The 6,564-nt window shown below is 38.8% G+C and overlaps 1 long non-coding RNA gene across 1 annotated transcript in view; it reads right to left on the bottom strand.

The window, feature by feature from the left end:
* The window catches only part of LOC141543753 (uncharacterized), an 84,719-nt gene extending 79,762 nt beyond the window's left edge, over nt 1-4,957 (bottom strand). The window contains exon 1 of the long non-coding RNA XR_012482513.1: nt 4,760-4,957. This is a non-coding gene — a long non-coding RNA (uncharacterized LOC141543753). The remainder of the gene's footprint in view (nt 1-4,759) is intronic.
* Between the last annotated feature and the right edge of the window lie 1,607 nt (nt 4,958-6,564).

Here is a 6,564-nt window from a genome sequence, read left to right on the forward strand (position 1 = left end):
TTAAGCAAATGGGTGAGCAAATGATGCAGCTGCATCGTACTTTGACAAGTTAATAAGGGAGCCATACTTCATCTATTCAGCTAGACTAGCCAAAGCATGCCCTCAGGACCCAGTATCAATGACTCCAAAATGGGGAACTTGTAAAATTGTCAGATCTCACAGCAAAAAGCTTTTTTTGGAAGGCTTGGGGGGGGAGCACTGGGGTTCAAGGTACTTTCTTTTTCACCTAGGGAATCCTACACTGAGATCAGAATAGACTTAAAAGTGGAAACTGAGCATCAAGTTAGCCATCTTTCCCCTAGCCACAAAGACTACTGAGATGGTATCTTCCCCATATCTGAAGAGTCACAAACTGGCCATCTTTTAAAGTGCTAATTTCATATGCCATCCAGGCAGATCTTTGTCTGGCATTTAAGATTTAACATTATCCAGACCTCTCTGGCAAATGTCTAGACCGGTTGGCTTAGCCAGAATTGGGGGTTTTGTTGTAATCTTGTGGATGGTCGGCTGGTCTCTGAATTGTCTGTAATACAGAAATTTAGTTTTGACACAGAGATAGAAGGGCTGGTTCCAGAAGGAACTGTTTGAAAGGTTTGATGCAATCAGATAGATGAGCCTTGGAAAAGGGCGAAGAGGCAAGCTTTGCAGAAATGACTTTGTCTCTAGGATATATTATCTCAAATGCTAACAGATGCCGAGTTATAATATATATGTATAATATAATAATATAAAGCATATAATATATATACATGTGTGTATGTATGTATGTTTGTGTGTATGTATATATATATGTGTGTGTGTGTATATATATATGTCCTGTAAGAGCCACCAAGGTCATGGAGAGTCAGGAAGAACATTGCTTCATATAGTCAGAGGTCTCAGGTGATGGTACAAAACCAGAAGCATTCTCTCTTAGCACCAAACCGGCACACCCAATTGACGTGGATAACGATACATGTTGTCAATGTGTATAATCACCTCAACTTACCAGTTTCCTCTCTTTTTCTTTTTAAAAACTGAGTCTTTCCATGTCACTTAGATTGAAATATAGGGACCACTTACAGCCCCCTCTGATAAGCACAGGAGTTCTGACCAGTTTCTTTTTCTGACCTGCCTTGGCTTGTTCTTCCTTAGACTATCTGATTTCCTCTCACCCTGAGGAGCTCCCCATATTAATGCCAGGCTTGGTTCAAACGGCTGATAAGTTTAGCCCTTTGTAAAAGCACATAAATCTTCAACTTAGCTTTTGTGGGAGTTGGGCTTACAGGTGGGGGGCCACCATACCTGGTTTCCAGCAGTAGGGAGACCCTATGCTCACCCATCCAGGAAACTATCAGAGACACTCTATTCTCAGTTTTATGGAAGGCTAAGCGGTATTGAACCCTTGCCCATAACATTGGCCCATTATGTCCCTTCATTTCTCTAATAAGGAACCGTCTCCAGCTTCATCTCTTCCTACAAAAAAGGAAATTCTAGATGGTGGGGGGAGGAGTTGTAATGTTGACAGACAGATTCACTGGGCTGGTGGGGGGGAGGGTGACAAAAACCCTATCAGCACCTCAGCAAAGGTGCAGAGTTCTTTCCAGAGTCTAGACTATTCAGATTGTTTTGACTGATTTTGACATCATGCTTGAAACTCAGCACCTTCTAAACCACTTATAGAAAAGTGTGTTGATGGACAAGTAGCAAGACAAACATTTTCAGGTTATTCTTAATGGCCTTTTTGATTTGACAGACTTATCAAGATGTGCAATCCTTTTTTAGGTGCTAAATGTAAACGTTTGTTCTCTTGGCATTCAAATAAGACCTCAGCCATTTGGGATGGCATTCAGAAGAGCCTGGTTTATCATCTGAGGCAGACAAGGGAGGAGCAGTCCATCAACATGGCTAAACTTCATTACTGCAGAAACTCCTCTATGCCAATCCCCAGCTTAGAATGACTTTTCAGATAAGGAAGAATAGTTCCCCATCCTTGGAGTTTCATGTGCTTCTTTTCCCATTTCTAGCATCCAATCCACTGAAGAAGCAATAGACACAGCCAGAGGCAATTGGGGTTAAGGATCTCACAGCTAGTAAATGTCAAATATTTTGAGGAAAAATGGTGTCATTGATTTTAAAGCAAGTATTTTTATTGATCAAAGAATCAATTTTTACTGATCCAACCAGAACCTTGCCACATTCTAAGGCATGCCGTAGGCAGTGCTTTTGGGTCATGGAGAATATTGACTATAGCAGGCTCCCAAAATTGTAAAGTTGTAAAAAAAATTGTAAAACCCTTTATAAGACCTCTTCCAGCTCCACTCTCCGGAAATCCCTGTTTTTCATCTCTTTATTTGAGTATACATAAAGTAGAATGCAAGCTCCTTGAGGGCAGTAATGGTTTTTTGATTTGTACTTGTTTCTCTAGTACCTGGGAGGAAGCATGAAAGTCTGCTAATTTTCAAAAGATACAAATACTTCAAAATTTTTCCCTACTCAGACCATTCCAAAGGAACAAAATACCTCCAACAGCAATACTTAATTGAATTAGTTTTTTGCTAACCAGCTTTTATATTGTCCTTTGTCAATGAAAAGTAGAAAATTCTCTAACAAAATGGCCATCCTGAAGACTCAGAAGAAGGCCCCTGTTGATATCAGTGGAATAAAATGACCACAGTCATTTTTGAAGCATTCATGAGCAAATATTGTGGAAAATACCCATATAAATTAAAGATCCACCACATAATTCAAGTTACCTTCATCTTGTTCTCCATAAAGGCAGAAGTCACTTAATACAGTAGAAAGAACACTGGTTTGGGGATTAGAACTCTACTTGAAATATAAAATTAGAGACATGGACTAGAAGGTCACTAAGATCCTTTTCCATTTGAAATGCATGGTCCTAGAATTCATTTTTAATATGTTTGGTTGGGGGGTTGTTTTGTTTTGGTTGATCCTGATCTTTAATTTATGGCACTTAAACACACTGAGAGGTTAGGTGATTTGCCCAGTCACACAGCCAGTATGTGTCAGAGTTGGGATTTGAACTCATGTCTCATTCATTCCCAGGCAAGCTCTAGATCCACTGTGCCTCAGTACCTTTCCATCCAGGTATACAGTTTCAAATACTAATATTCCTGTCATTGACTCTCTAGACATCTGCATTGAGAACACCTAATCCCAGATCATAAAGATGAAGATAATACAGCAATATCAGAGAAAAGCCCCATTGCTAAGGGTTGATGCCTCTAAGCTGACTTAAAGATAGGAGGAAGCATGAATTTTACCCCATTGTGAGCAAGAGTCTTCTGCCTATGTATCCTGGACAGCATTGATATAAGAAGCTCTTCCTCTCATCCCTGTGATATACAATCATTTTATCTCTGTCCTCATCGTAAACGAACATAAATGACAAATTTAATGCAGGCCAAAGGCACCAATGAAGAGCTTCATCATGAATTCCATAGAGAAGGCAATCCCAGAGCATGTCATCTAAGAAATTCCCAAAATTATGGGAGCAACAGATGGTACCAGCAAAACCTTTGCCAGTATGCCGATTATACATGTGAAATTTAAATCTCTAAATAATAACTGGTAATATTGGTGAAGAGTGTTTCTTCAGAAACTCACAAGCTCAGGTAGCTACAGATAGCATAAATGTTTAATAAGCACCTACAGTATCAATCATATCTTAAATAACATATATAATATAATATATAATGACAAAATATACGTATTATAATCTCTGGCTTAAAGAAGTTCATGGATAGGTAAGGGGATAAGATAGAAACTCAAATTAAAGTAATTCATATTATTATTTATATATAATTTATATTTTATATTTATATGACTTCAAATAACTTATAATTATATAAGTTCAGAAAATTATTAAACAAAGTCATAAATGAGGTCAGAGGTAGAAGGTCAACAACCTGGGGGACAGGTAAAAATAAAACTTCCTGGAAGAGATTTGAGAAGACATTTGAGAGGGATTCAAAGGAAGGCAAAGTAGTTCCCTAATTTCTTTGGGATTTTGAAGGACTTCATTCTGACCTGTGATAGATCTTCTGTGATAGAACTATCAGAAGTTCAGCAAGCTTCTGATCAGGCACCTCATCTATTTTGCTTCAAGATACAATCTCTTTAAGTAAGAAACCCAAAATTGGGCTAAATGTCATGAAACTCCTAAATGCACCCCAAAACAGCATTTTAACTACAAGTTTCCAATTATTGGCCACGGTTTTGTGACAATGGAGTTATGTTGCTTATGGCCGTCATTTAAAAGCTCTTTCTTGTCCACTGAATGGGTATTGTGTTGGGTAGTGGTATAAGAAAAAGAGGAAGAAACATTACTACTATAAAGATTATCCTAGGCAGATCCTAAGAAAAAGAGTAAGCACATTCTAACAGTACCATCAGGGCTAATTCCCAACTCCCACTTCCACAGGTGGGTTTAGTCCCCAAAGAGTTCTTCCCTCAGAGTTCTAGGACTGTTGTTCATGAGCTCCCATACAATGTTCTCCCCTTCTCCCCCACCATTGATTACCAGACTTGGTACATTTATTACCCTAGACTTGAGTAGATTTAATTAGATGTACTTACTAAGGTAATATAGTAAAAAAAAAAATATATATATTAGTCCAAAATATCTCCCCCAAAAGTCTAGAATATAGTCTCCCACAAGTCCAGAGAAAGATGGGATCAAGTTTAATGCTCACACATGGCAAAAAAAAAAAAAAAAAAAAAAAAAAAAAAAAAAAAAAAAAAAAAGTTAACTCACAGTTTCTTCTCCTTTTGTGTAATCTTCTTTATTGTGTGTAACTCTCTGCTAGATTCCAAGGAGCAGTGTCCTTGAAGAGTCCTAAGCTGCCTTTTCTTATTCTGTCTGGTTTGTCCTTAAATTACAAAGCAACTGCTTCTTTTGTCACCCTGTTCTAAAGGTACTATTAGTACATTACTAGAAAGTCCAAATCTTTTAATCTTTTGAAGTTTGAAAAATTATTCTCTGGAGTGGGGGGGGGGAAGAGAGAGAGACAGAGACAGAGAGAGGGAGGGAGGGCGGAAAGGAGAGAGGGAAGAAGAGAGGAGGGAGAGGGAAAAGGAAAGGAAAAACAAGATGGAGAAGAGAAGGGAGAAAAGTAGGGAGAGGGAAAGAGGTGGAGGGGGGAGAGAAAGAGAAGCAGAGGGAGGAAGGAGTCAGGAAGGGATGGAGGGAAGAAGGAATAAAGAGAGAGGGAAGGAAACATAAACAGAGAAATTCCCTCTTCTCCCTCCACACTACAAGTGATTCTTTTCAAGAAGTTTGTTTGGAAAAAAGCACTAATAGGCTGACTTGATATTGGGATGCTAGAATTCTGAACAAGCTTATTCCTTTATCTGAGCCCCACCAGGTGTTCATGATTCTCTTCAAACAGCCAATAGACATTTCCTATGTGGTGTTATCTACTGTCATTCAATTAATAACTACCTTTAATACCTTTGATTGACTGATTGATTCAATAAAGGTGCCTAGGAGTTGTTCACACCTAGTTTACCCTTTTGTTTGATTGATTCTATAACTCAATCAAATAGATGTCCCCAGCTGATGAAGATAATAGGGCATAGAGCAGCCTGTTACTGACATTACTTGAGGCTGAGGAGTATGGGCTACCCCTCTTGCATACTAATGTATTCAAAGGGAACCTCCTGATACCATAATATTCCTTTCTCTCAACCCCAATATAAAAACACAACAGACTCAGAGGAGAATTGAGACCGAAATATTAGTGGGATCATTTGAGATAGAACTCTATAATTAAAGCCAAAATATTTCATTATCTCATGCTTTGCCACAACTCTGTCATGTTTATCATGATCACAACAATAACTAAATACCTCGCCAGAATATTTTCCTTCTTGTAAATTTCTGTGTGATTACAGGCAGTCCACAAAATATCATGCAAGAAGCAGATCTCTTATTGAAATACAAATGTTTTCATGTTATTAACATTCCACTTGTGATAGGGCTTCACTGGGTCTCACAAACTCAGTAGGTAGCCACCCTCTCATTCTAAGTAGAAGGAGATGCTACTTGTTCTCTAATAACAATCAGTGAGCCAGGAAGAGTTTAGCATCTTAAAGGTATAGAGCTGGAAAACATCCTAGTTTAACTTCCTCGTCTTACAGACAAGGAAACAGAAGCTCAAAGAATAGAAATGACTTGTCCCTCGTTATATGAGAGTGTTTGAGTAGAGATTATTAATGCCTCTCTCTCTTTTTCTTTCTCTCTCTCTCTCTCTCTCTCTCTCTCTCTCTCTCTCTCTCTCTCTCTCTCTCTTTCTCTCTCTCTCTCTCTCACACACACACACACACACACACACACATATACACACACATATACTATCACACACAATTGTACCACTACTTCATGTGTGTGTGTGTGTGTGTGTGTATGTGCATGTCTCTCATCCCACCTTCCATCTAGCACAATGACATTGGACAGCTCCCTTCCAGGCTCCTAAAATAATAGGTCTGGTCTGTGGCTGGCTTACTGTCCAACACACAATCAAAACCATGCTGGCCAGATATGTGCAACTGTTTCTCAGT

Source organism: Sminthopsis crassicaudata, chromosome 5 (assembly GCF_048593235.1).
Source record: "Sminthopsis crassicaudata isolate SCR6 chromosome 5, ASM4859323v1, whole genome shotgun sequence".
Taxonomy (NCBI): Eukaryota; Metazoa; Chordata; class Mammalia; order Dasyuromorphia; family Dasyuridae; genus Sminthopsis; species Sminthopsis crassicaudata.